The following is an 11,881-nucleotide window of genomic DNA, read 5'->3' as shown; positions in this document are numbered from 1 at the left end:
TTGGAAATTCCTGGCAGCAGCCAGGCTTGAGTTGTGAGGCTGACACATCTGGGGTTGGGCTGGGACAGTTGGGTGACTGGATCCTCTCTCCACCCAGTCTCCTCCTCCAGCAGGATGGTGCAAGCTTGTGCATGTGGCTCCATCAACAGTGAGTAAACAGACACCAAAAAAGAAAAAAAAAGATGAAAGCTTGTCATTTGTGACAACATGGATGGACCTTGAGGGCATCATGCTAGGTGGAATAAGTCAGACAGAGAAAGACAAATACCATATGACTTCACACGTGTATGGAATATTAGAAAACAAAGAAAATTCATGAACAATCCAAACTAAAACAGACACATAAATACAGAGAACAGAATAGTGGTTACCAGATGGGGAGGGGAGTGAGGTAGGGCAAAATAAGTAAAGGGTATCAACTGTAGGGTGATGTATGGAAACAATTTTTGGCGGAGAGCAAGCTGTAGTATATACGGAGGTAGAAATATAATGTTGTACACATGAAACTTACGTACCTCAATAACATCAATCTTTTAAAAAAATGGGTTTCTCCGCCAAGAAAGGGGAGGCTGGACAGTTCCAGAAATTTACCAAAGCCTGCACCAAACTATGGCTGGGAAGTGTGTGTGTGTGTGCAAGTGTTATAAGAGCATTGGTTATAATTCAGAAGAAGATTCTCAGAAGTTTAAAAGAATGAGGACAAGTGCTCTCTTCAGCAGCACAAGTACTAAAATTGGAACCATTCAGGGAAGATTACCATGGCCCCTGTGCAAGGATGACAGGCAAATTCGTGTAGCGTTCCATATTTTTATATAAAACAGATAATCAACAAGGACCTACTGTATAGCAGGGAACTCTACTCAACACTCTGTAATAACCTATATGGGAAAAGAATCCAAAAATGAATAGATATATGTATAACTGAATCACTTTGCTCTACACCTGAAACTAACACAACGTTGTTAATCACCTATACTCCAATATAAAATTTAAAAAAAAAAAGAATGAGGACGAGATCTCCAAGACCCTTTCCAGTTCTGTAATCCTATTAAAAAATAAATATCGATAAAAGTCTTAGCAAAACAGACAAAACAAAACAGAAAAAAGAAAAAACAGTAAGTGGAAATGTAAGACCTCTTAAAGACCAGGCATGAAACCGGTACACTGCTATTTTCATCACATTGCTAGTCAAAGTCAATGGCAAAGCCAGCCCAGATGCAAGGGATAAGGAAACAGATTCTGCTTCTTGATGGGAGGAGCTACAAAGACTTGTGGCCATGTTTGCTATCTATTACAACTACGTAAGGAAAGTGATCACTTCCAACAAGAATAACCTAGTATGACCCTGTATTCTTCAGGGTACCCAGACTCTAAAGATGAGCTTACATATGAAGATGGACCAATTAAATAGTATATAAGAATTAAATCCCAGACTTGGGATTTGGACTTGGGCAGAACAAAGGCAGAACTGAGACCCTTAGCCATGATTCTTCACCACTCAACTCAAAGAGCAGCTCTTCCAAGTTGTTATTCATATGCCCAAACCAAATATTACCAAGTACCTTCCTTTGAGCCCCCCTAGCAATACATGTGTCATCTGCAATAGTCCTTATCTTACCCTACTATGTAGTAAAATCATTTTTCTACCTTGATCCCCTAGTCTCAATTTAGGCTACTTGAGGACAGGCACTGCAACTTGTCAATCATTACATCTCCTAAACATCAGGCACAGGAAGCACAATGGAGTACACTTGCTACACTTTAAAGACATTTGCATGGATATTTATAACTAAATTTGGTCTCTAGTTTTTTTTTCTATTGTGCTAGATTTGGCAGACTTTTTAAAGAATGTGTATCTGCCTGATAAAAATAATTTGGAAACTTTCTGTTTTGTACCATTAAATCATTCAAATATGGTAAATTATATGGCACATTCATGTAGGCATCTTGGATTGAAAGTGTATGGCTTGCTGCTCCTCTAATCACCCTAGTTGCACCTTAGCCATTTTCTTTTTTGTTTTGTTTTGGTTTTTTTAAATATTTATTTATTTGGCTGTGTTGGGTCTTAGTTGTGGCACGTGGGATCTTTGTTGCGGAATGTGGGATCTTTTTAGTTGCAGCATACAGAATCTTTAGTTGCGGCATGTGAACTCTTAGTTGCGGCATGCATGTGGGATCTATTTCCCTGACCAGAGATCGAACCTGGGCCCCCTGCATTGGGAGCATGGAGTCTCAGCCACTGGACTACCAGGGGAATCCCCACTACTACCTCATTTTAAACAAATAGAACCCAGTAAACAAGGAAACCATTTTCATGAGGACATGTTTCTCATGACGTCTTGTTACCCAATGCACAGTGCCAAACAAACCGAAATCAGAATTTGGAGCAGAGAGAGTTTTATTGCAGGGCCATGTAAGGAGACGGGTGGCTTGTGCCCCACAAACCCCAAACTCCTTGGAGGGTTTCAGCAAAGCACTTTTAAAGGCAAGGTGAGGGAGGGGCGTGGTCTGTTGTTGCAAACTTCTTGGTGTCAGAATCCTTTGTTCTTACATCTGTCCGTGTAGGTCAGGTCATGATGTTCCTGTAAACCTCCAACAAGACAAATGTTATTCTCTGTTCTGCCACTTCTTATCTCTATATGTGAATGGACTCTTAAAGATCTAAAGCCTTGAGAATGAGTTATGCTGTTTATTGCAGGCTATAGGCAACATCCTTTTTTAAAAAATTATTTTACTTGTTTATGTTTAGCTGCGTTGGGTCTTCGTTGCTGCACATGGGCTTTCTCTAGTTATGGTGAGCGGGGGCTACCCTTTGTTTCAGTGCACAGGCTTCTCATTGTGGTGGCTTCTCTTATTGTAGAGCATGGGCTCTAGGTACATGGGCTTCAGTAGTTGTGGCATGCAGGCTCAGTAGTTGTGGCTTATGGGCTCTAGAGTGCAGACTCAGTAGTTGTGGTGCATGGGCTTAGTTGCTCTGCGGCATGTGGGATCGAACCCATGTCCCCTGCATTGGCAGGCAGATTCTTAACCACTGCACCATCAGAGAAGTCCGATAGGCAACATCCTTTTACAAAAGATGCAAAGCCAGCATGACTAAGCACAGGAAACAGAGCACAAAGGTTTAAACTAAAAGGAACAGATCTAATATGGAGTCAGATTTGTTCTTCCCTATTACAGTCTCACAGCATTCTTTGGGACTTTAACTTATGTTTCAAAATACATATATTAATAAAATATATAAAGTCACTCATTTCCAGTTTTGGAATCCACCCTGTGAGGAACATCTCCTTCGGCAAGTGGGGAGTAGCAAGATGAAGTGCAAAGGGGAAGAGTGTGAATGGCTGTGGTTCTTCTGTGTCTCCACTACCTTAGCCGTTTTCTCATTGGGCATCATCTACTCTGTACCAACCCCTCCCCACCCCCATGCATCTGCATATTACAGGAACACAGAAATTGTACATGTAGGGCTACAAAAGTCAAATGAACATCATGTCACTGTGAATAGCAGGTATCTGAAAGCTTCCATGTTCACCTTCAAGTTGGGGAACAAATTAGAGAAAGAAAAGGAGTGTCACAGGCTTTGGAGAGCATGTTATACTCCACTGCAAAGTGAAAAATGCATTTGCTGAAAGCAAGCTGCCACGACTCATGAAAAGCTATCAGGGCTCTGAGTCCAATTAGAGAGAAAAATATCAGTAGTGATCCACTGCCTCGTTAGAGGAATTCATGTTCCTGATACAGTTCACAATATTCTTAGAGTTTTTCTTAATCATTTTCTGGAAAAATTGCACAGCCCCAACTCTCCCAAATTGTGTAGTTAAATTGAGATCAGTAGTTTAACAATGAAGGGAGTTACAAATCAATCTCATCAAAGAGGAAAACGCATCCCTTGGATAGAAAGTGAGCAAAAATACCAGCCAGACATGTCACTCTTGTCAGATATTCACATGTTTATTTTATCTCTTTAAAAAATCTAGGTGAGGACCATGATCTTCCAGTTTTCATTCAGACCTGAATATCAAAACAGGTATCTGGTTCCATTTTTCTTGTTTTGATAAATAAAACTGTGTCCTTAGGTTTAGAAGACTTAAGTCTGTGTTCCAGCTCTCTCTTACTCGCCTCATGACTTGAGAGAACCATGTCACTTCCCTGAATTGTTCTTCATCTTTGAAAAGAGATTGGACTTGCCAGTGTGTGTGCTTGATATATATATGGCTATCAAACAATTATGTGTAATCCAGCAATTACATATAATTAAGCAATTACATGTAGCAGACACTGGGCCAAGTGCATCAACTCTATGTCTCTACTTTTTAGAGACAAGGATACAGGGGCTTAGAGAGGTTTAGGTACTTTTGCCCAATCTTAACTTTTATTCAGAGCCACGTGAAACACAAGCTCTTGACCTAGAAGGACTCTAGAACCAAATAAATTTGGGAAATACCACATCCTATATTCTTCTTCTGGGAATTTACATTTCACATTAGTTTAATGAAAGGTTCTGGGAAGTCCTGAAGCAAAGACACCAGTTTATCCCAGCGTTTTTCAAATAGTTTGGTTATAGAACTGTCTTTTTCATGTAATACCTAGCAACATCCCAAAGGATAATCAACTAAGAATCAGAAAATATTTGAGTTCCAGTTCTAAACATAAGTTCTTAAATGTATCACTTGAAAATCACTTAAACTTTATAAGCCTCGGTTTTCATTACTAAACTAGTGAAACACCTACCTCAGCAAAGCATGTATATGAATTAAATAAGATGCCATATGGGGAAGCTTTTTTATAAATAATGAAATATTACACAAATACAATGTGTTATTATCATTAATTCAGTTCTTTGGACATGAAATATGAGAAATGGTTTCCCAACCACAGGCAACCCTTGTCACTCAGTCATTCATAAAACCCACTCCTTTTTCTCTTTTTTTTTCTTTAAACGTCAAGTCCACTCCAAAACACTATCCAAACAGCAAAATAATTGAATCCCCTTAAAGGCCTTTTTCTCTTATACTCATTTTACATGAGTCTCTATTCAATCTTGACATTTTAAATGATTACCCTAAAAATTAATTCTATAAAATCCACAAGTCTTATTTGAGACTGCTTTAAATTAAATACATACATAAGCCTGGTATTGTTCCAACAAATTGATAAACACATTACCTGTGCATAACCAACTGTGTTCTAGAAGTTTAGCACATCTAATTTTTTATTCTTGTTGCTTGTCACCTGTTTTTTTTCCAACTATTGCTATCATGTTCTATATCTCCTCTACCTATTCTAAAACACTGCTATTTCACTACTGTGTGTTGAATTAAGATTGAAAATTCAGCATGAGAAAAATCCTTCTCTAGATTCAAGGAGTTTAATGATCAGAGTACTATCAAGCATTGTGTATGTGTGTGTGTGTGTGTGTGTGTGTGTGTGTGTGTGTGTATGTGTATACTGTGGCCTGCAGACCAAACCAAATCCTACCTTCCTCCTGTTTTTGTACAGTCCAGGAGTTAAGATAGTTTTTTTATTTTTTAATGGTTGAGAGGGGGAAAAAGAAATATACTGTGAAAATTATATGAAATTCAGATTTCAGTGTCATTAAGTTTCACTGGAATACAGCCACACCTATTTGTTTACATATTGTCTGCAGTAAGCCTGCTTTCACACTATAAGAGCAGAGTTGAGTAGTTGGGACAAGAGACAGTAAGCTTCACAAAACCTAAAACGTTTATTCTTTGGTCCTTTATTAAAAAAAGTGTGCTTACTTCTGCCTTATGCTCAGTCTTTTCATACTATGGGTTTTGCCTGAGTAAATATAGGTACTCTACTGAGCAGACATCTGGGGACAGATTTGGGAGAATAAGCTTGATTAGGTTTTTAACTTTACTTAACCTATAAAAGAAGGCAGTATGGTTTAGTAGAAATCTCAGGGCTTTGGACCTGGCTGTGAACCCGGCCACTGGGTTTCTTAGCTGTCTGTCCTTAGATACACTGTTTGAACATTTTCAATCTCAGTTTCCTTCTCTATAAAATCAGACTCATATGAATTTAGTCTGGTACCTACCACTAAGCAGTCTTCTGAAAAGCGTCTGTTTCCCTCTCAGAGTCCCAACAAGGGCTATGAGGAATGCATTACAAATGCACTCCAACAATTTGTTTTGCAATCTAGACCACAAAACAACTGAAAAGTAAGGAGCAGAGCAGCCCCCAGCCTGCTTCCTGCAGCTTATTCACAGCACTTTTCAGGTCTACCTGACTGGAAAATAATATATTTCAGAAAGATCATTTAGTTTAGCCTTTCCTTCTTATAAATGATTACCTGGTTACATTAGCTTCTCACTGGAAACGTGCTTCAGGGGCCACATTTCCAGTGGGCAGGGGGATTTCAGCCTCACCTCTGCATTCTAGGATTCTCTTAGTGGTGTCATGTTCTTGAATAGTTGTTAGTTGTTTACTGTGAGGAGGAGTGAAGTTAGGAACAACCTATGTCATTATGTTGGTGACATCAGTTCTGGGATTCTCGATTGACAGGTTTTTTCCTCTAGCACTTTGAATACATCATTCCACTGCCTTCTGGTATCCATTATTTCTGCTGAGAAGTCAGATGTTAATCTTACTGGGTTCCCTTGTTAATACCGAATCACTTTTCTCCTGATGCTTTTCCAGATTTTCTCGTCATCTTTGGCTTTTAGCATTTTTGCTGTGATGTGTCTATTTGCCTCTCTTTGAAAATTTATTCTACTCGAAGTTTGCTGAGCTTCCTAGATGTGTAAGTGTTTTTCCATTCATTTAGGATGTTTTCATCCCCATTATTTCATCAATATTTTTTCTACTGTTTTCACTTCTCTGTTTCTGGTACTCTCATCATACACATATTGGCACATTTAATGCACCAGTGTTTCTCTGAGGCTCTGTTCATTTTTCTTTATTAATTTTTTCTCTTTCTTCTTCAGATTACATAATCTCCATCGGTCTATCTTCAAGGCTGCTAATTGTTTCTTCTGCCAGTTCACATCTTTTGTTAAGTTCCTCAAATGAATTTTTATTTCATTTATTCTACTTTTCAATTCAAGAAATTCCACTTTTCCCTTTAATATGATTTCTGTCTCATTACTGATATTTCCTGTTTGATGGAACATTATTGTCATACCTTCCTTTACTTCTTTAATCATTGTTTTCTTTAGTTCTTTAACATTTTTATAATGGTTCCTTTGAAGTTTTTTTATATTTTATCTGACATCTGGTCTCTTTTAGAAGCAGTTTCCATTACCTGCATTTTATGGTATATGGGTCATACTTTGCTATTTCTTTGCATTCCTCATAAATTTTTTGTTGGAAACTGGATATTTTAGATAAAACATTATAACAACTGGCTGGATATAGGTACTCCCCTTCTTAGACTTACTATTTGATTTTTTATTTGTCTGGTGACTGGCTGGATTATTTTATTGAAGTCTGTCCCCTCATCTTGCAGTGTTAAGCCTCTGATGTTGTCCTTAGTGGGGTGCAGAATTGGGTATGCCCACAGTCACCCTGGAATAAAAGTGGTCTGGTGAGGGGTCTCTTTCCCTGACACACTCATGAATTTCATGTATGCCAGACACATTCCCATCCAGGGCATTTCACCTTTGCTTCTCCCTCTTCCTGAAAGATTCTTCCTCCACAAATTGCCATGGATTTCTTTCTTATTTCATTCAGGTCTTGGGTCAAATGTTATTTCCAAATAAAACCTTCCCTGGAACATCTGTATAGAATAGCAGTCCCTCTTTGGTTGCTTCCTTGTTTTATTTTTTCCCACAATACTTACACTGACTGGCATGATAACATGACTTTTTTTTTATCTCATACCCTAGAATGTAAGATTCACAAAACATGAGCTTTGCCTCCTCCATTCACAGTTACATCAATTCTAGAGCCTAAAACAGTTCTTGGCACTAGGCACTCACCAAGTATTTGTTATTAAATTATTGAAAAAATATAAATGAATGCCATCTCCCTATACTAGACATTAAAAGTGGGGGAAGTATACTCTAGGAAGAAGACCAAGACAAAGAAAATTTTGGATGCAGAGACACCAAAGGCTTCCCACTTCTGCCTTCATGGACTTGCTCCTCTGACTGTCTGAGGAAGTCACTCCTTATTCCTTTGCTTTAATATTTCACAAATTTCAAGCAGCAAGTCAGTAGAGAGGAGGAACTGGTGCAGGAGGAGAAAGTAATCTGACCATGTTTCACTTTCACAGGCACACTCATTCTCAGGGGAAATGTTACATGAATGTTTCTGCAAAATGCTTGCCTATAGCTCTGTGCAACAGGTCACTTCTCTGGTTCAGATCCTTCAGAGATTCCCCTTTTTCCCCCAGAAGAAAACCCCAGATCCTTAATATGATTAAAATGTCCTGTAGGATCTGGCCTCAGTCTTCCTCTCAAAGTGTGTTTCAGGCTACCTGATTCCCAACTTGACTGGACTCCCTTCCATTCCCCAGATGCTTTCTCAGCGCCTTTATAGACTTGGTCCTGCACCCTGCTAACTTTCCCCTTCGGGCATGGCCTAACTAACCTTAATTCACATTTCAGGTCTCAACTCAAATGTTACTTCCACCAGGGTTCTTCTGACTTTAAACTAAATAGTCCCCTGTATTATTTAGGGTAAATCTAGCTGCTATAACAAAGAGACATCAGCACAGAAATGGCTCAAACCCAGTAGAATCACATCTCACTCATGTAGCCATCCAAGGCAGGATAATTCAAGTACACAGGCTGATGTGGTTGTCAACTTCTTCAATGCATGGCTTCCAGGAGGCTTTATGAGCCAGACCCAAAATAGCACACATCACATCTTCTCACATTCCGTTATCAGTCCTAGGACCATGCAAGGGAGATGGGGAAATATAGTCCAGCTGCATTCCCAGGAAGAAGAGGAGAATTTGGATTTTGGCAAGTGGTAGCAGATTCTGCCACAGGGCTCCCTTCTCCTCCCCCTCCATTATGTATTCCTATAGCACCTGACTTTTCACTGTCACAAAGCTCAAGGCATGCTATATGTGAGACTTAACAAAGTCCATAAAGGCAGGGACTGGGTCTGCCTATTTCCCCTCTATACCCCTACAAGCCTTGGCACTTAGTGGGCTCTCAGTAAATATTATATTGAACTTTGTGAAATTGTTGCTTTGTCATAAAGTGGCTAATGTCCACAATTTTGAAGAATAGCCTTTAAGGCACCCCTTTTTTAAAAAATTAATTTTTATTGGAGTATAGTTGCTTTACAATGTGTTAGTTTCTACTGTACAGCAAAGTGAATCAGCTATACATTTACATATATCCCCTCTTTTTTGGGTTTCCTTCCCATTTAGGTCACCACAGAGCACTGAGTAGAATTCCCTGAGCTATACAGTAGGTTCTCATTAGTTACCTACTTTATAGATATAAAACATATATAGGTATATGTGTCAATCCAAATCTCCCAATTCATCCCACCCCCTCTTTCCCCACTTGGTGTGCATACGATTTTTCTCTATGTCTGTGTCTCTATTTCTGTTTTGCAAATAAGATCATCTATACCATTTTTCTAGATTACACATATATGCATTAATATACGATTATTTGTTTTTCTCTTTCTGACTTACTTCACTCTGTATGACAGTCTCTAGTTCCATCCATATCTCTACAAGTGGCCCAATTTTGTTCCTTTTCTATGTCTGAGTAATATTCCATTGTATATATGTACCACATCTTCTTTATCCATTCCTCTGTTGATGGGCATTTAGGTTGCTTCCATCCTGGCTATTGTAAATAGTGCTGCAATGATCATTGGGGTGCATGTGTCTTTTTGAATTATGGTTTTCTCTGGGTATATGCCCAGTAGTGAGATTGCTGGGTCATATGGTAGTTCTATTTTTAGTTTTTTAAGGAACCTCCATACTGTTCTCCATAGTGGCTGTATCAGTTTACATTCCCACCAACATTGCAAGAGGGTTCTCTTTTCTCCACACCCTCTCCAGCGTTTATTGTCTGTAGATTTTTTAATGATGGCCATTCTGACTTGTGTAAGATGATATCTCATTGTAGTTTTGATTTGCATTTCTCCAATAATTAGTGCTGTTGAACATCTTTTCATGTGTTTGTTGGCCATCTGTATGTTTTCTTTGGAGTTAAGGCACACCTTTTACAGGTGGGCTATTCAGCAGAGCATTTCCCATGGGTTAATGGAATGCTATTTCACAGGACTGGAAGGTTTTAGAGCTTGCTTCTTTTCCACTTATGCCTTGTTAGGTAATTCCAATTTCTTGCCAGGGAAACACTTGTAGAACAATGCATTTTACAGACTAACTGTGAGGTCATGCAGCCTTTGGAAATTTGGTGGAGGTGGGGAGACACACACAGACCTCCACATGGGCTGAGGAGAAAGCTTTGTCATGCATGCTAATGAATGACAGACCTTCAGTTCTGTCCCAGTTAAGCAACTATTGGTTCAGCATCTACTGTGTATCAGGCACTGGGTCCAGAGCCAAGGACACAAAGATGATTACTTCCTTGAAAGAGCTTGTACACTTGCAAGGGGTTCACAGTCAGCTTGTTTTGGAAATATCCCTTAGGCACTTTTCAGAAGAATGAGCAGTACAAGAGAAGAAACCATCTGGGAGTTGATTTTAATAGTCCAGGCAATAGATGGTGTCCTAAATTGTTTTCCTTCACAGATTTTTCTTTGTTTAACTTTTAGGGGGACAGAGGGTGGGAGTAGAGGTGGTCACAGGAAGGGTGAAGGGGCTGGAGGAGCACAACTATTCAAAGACAGCATCGTCCTTCACCTGCTAGCGAGGAAAGCTGCTGAAGTACAGAAAGGGGAAGCTACCATGCCCATCACATCCCAGCATGGCATGCTGTGCTTAGACAGTGCTTCAGCTGAGAAGCTCCCCACCACTCTCCAATCCCTTAAAATAAAGAATTCTGCCACTGAAATTGAGCAGAATCGGGATCACAACCATGTCAGAAACTGAGGCTGTGCAGCCTTTCCTGGCATCCTTTATCCTTAGGCTCTACCTCACTCCTTCCAAGTGTGGTGCAGAGAAAGGGGATGGAAAGCCCACTCCAGGGTGTGTGCGTTCCATCATTTGTCAAGCAGGAGCAGTTTTCTTGCTGGTCTTTGTTGCTCTGGGCTCTGAGCTAAAAATAGACTTTCCAAAGAAAGCTCCCTTTAGGTGGTCCTACCAAGGCAATTTACATTATCATCTCCCAGCTTCAAGACTAATTTGGAACAGTCCTGCATTTGATATGCTCCATTTTTTTTCAGGGGCAGCTGCTTTTTCACAACAGACTCCAAGGAGGTACTCACCCTAGTGATCTCAAATCTTGAGGCTGGAAATTAGGATGGAGGTGAGAGTGGGGCTAGGACAGTTTAGGTGTCATGTAAACTCCAGTTGGATTCTCTGCACGGGGCTCTCAGACTCTTCTGCCCACTTTTTGTCCTACGTTAAAGTTAAAAATATCTGCCCACGTGATCATGCCTCTCTGCCTTTCTACTAAACGCCGTAACTCTGGGGGTCCCAGTTCTCTTTTAATGTTCATGGGGTGATGAGTCGGCTGCAGATTGTTCTGCCATTGTCACTGTTGAGGAGGCTGAAAGAGCGTCACGTCAGGGCGCAGAGATCCTCGAGGCCGTCCTCAAACCGAATGCATGTCCTACCCTGGTCATTCTAAGTGATGTCAAGGAGGCTGAGCTTGAAACCTGTTTTCCTGTCTGCCTGCACGGTTGTGGGGACAGGTGGCAGTGTGTGTGAGTACCTGAGTCCTCGGCGGTGAAGAAAAAGATGTCAGTGTAGATCCCAGCAGAGTGACCCCTTTCTGTGGCATGACTCTACTCCCAGGTCTGACTTCTCTTACCAAAG

At 40.1% G+C, this 11,881-nt stretch overlaps 1 non-coding gene across 1 annotated transcript; it reads left to right on the top strand.

Moving 5' to 3' along the window:
- The first annotated feature begins 703 nt into the window (after window positions 1-703).
- Window positions 704-810, top strand: LOC136130149 (U6 spliceosomal RNA). Its single transcript, XR_010656339.1, has one exon. It is a non-coding gene; the product is annotated as a U6 spliceosomal RNA (small nuclear RNA).
- The last annotated feature ends 11,071 nt before the right edge of the window (window positions 811-11,881 follow it).

Source organism: Phocoena phocoena, chromosome 10 (assembly GCF_963924675.1).
Source record: "Phocoena phocoena chromosome 10, mPhoPho1.1, whole genome shotgun sequence".
NCBI classification, from domain to species: domain Eukaryota; kingdom Metazoa; phylum Chordata; class Mammalia; order Artiodactyla; family Phocoenidae; genus Phocoena; species Phocoena phocoena.
The sequence above is the reverse complement of the archived record's forward strand: the minus strand, read 5'-3'. Positions and strand labels throughout refer to the sequence as shown.